At 37.4% G+C, this 728-nt stretch overlaps 1 pseudogene; it reads left to right on the forward strand.

Moving 5' to 3' along the window:
- The window catches only part of LOC107698596 (nicalin-1-like), an 18,370-nt pseudogene that overhangs the window by 14,636 nt on the left and 3,006 nt on the right, over positions 1-728 (forward strand).

A 728-nucleotide genomic window follows, 5' to 3' on the forward strand; every position in this document is an offset into this window, starting at 1 on the left:
AAATAATAACTAAGAAATATTAAATAAAATAAGAAATGTTGTAATATTTGACTGTAAAATAAAAAATAATCACTAAGAAATATTAAACAAATTAAGAAATATTAATACTGTAATATTTGACTGTAAAATAAAGAGAGAAAAATATTTTACAATACAAACTGTAAAAAACTAAAACAGACTACCATACTTCACTCTGAGAAACAGTGCATGTATTTATAAATTTATATTTGATAATCACACTAAACCATATCACTTTTGGCTTCATTATGTTTAATCATGCAGCTCTACCACTGAGCATTACAAAGCCCAAAATGTGTATTTTAATGATATGATAATTGTCTTGTGTCACGCAGGGTGTCAGCGGAGACCTGCAGATCTTCACTGAACAGATGGTGAGTATGAGAAGAAAAATCAATCAAAAATACCATGTTTAGCACATTTTAATCTTCAGAGTTGCACTGAACAGCCCTCACTCGCAGTATTTTAAGGCAGCATCTGTGTGTGTTTCCCAGCGCTTGAGCTCTCAGTGCAGACTTGTCTCTGTAAAGCTGACGTCTTGTGTCTGGTTGGTTTGTTGTTGTTTAAGCGCGGCTCTGTGTTCCCATCAGCAGGTGCAGGAGGATCAGCTGGAGTCACTGGTGGACTGGCTGACAGCTCAACCGCGAGCCGCCCAGCTGGTTGACAAAGACAGCAGCATCGTCAACACGCTGGAGTATTACCTGAACCGC

The sequence above is a fragment of the Sinocyclocheilus anshuiensis genome, unplaced genomic scaffold (assembly GCF_001515605.1).
Source record: "Sinocyclocheilus anshuiensis isolate Anshui unplaced genomic scaffold, SAMN03320099.WGS_v1.1 scaffold118, whole genome shotgun sequence".
In the NCBI taxonomy this organism is placed as follows: Eukaryota; Metazoa; Chordata; class Actinopteri; order Cypriniformes; family Cyprinidae; genus Sinocyclocheilus; species Sinocyclocheilus anshuiensis.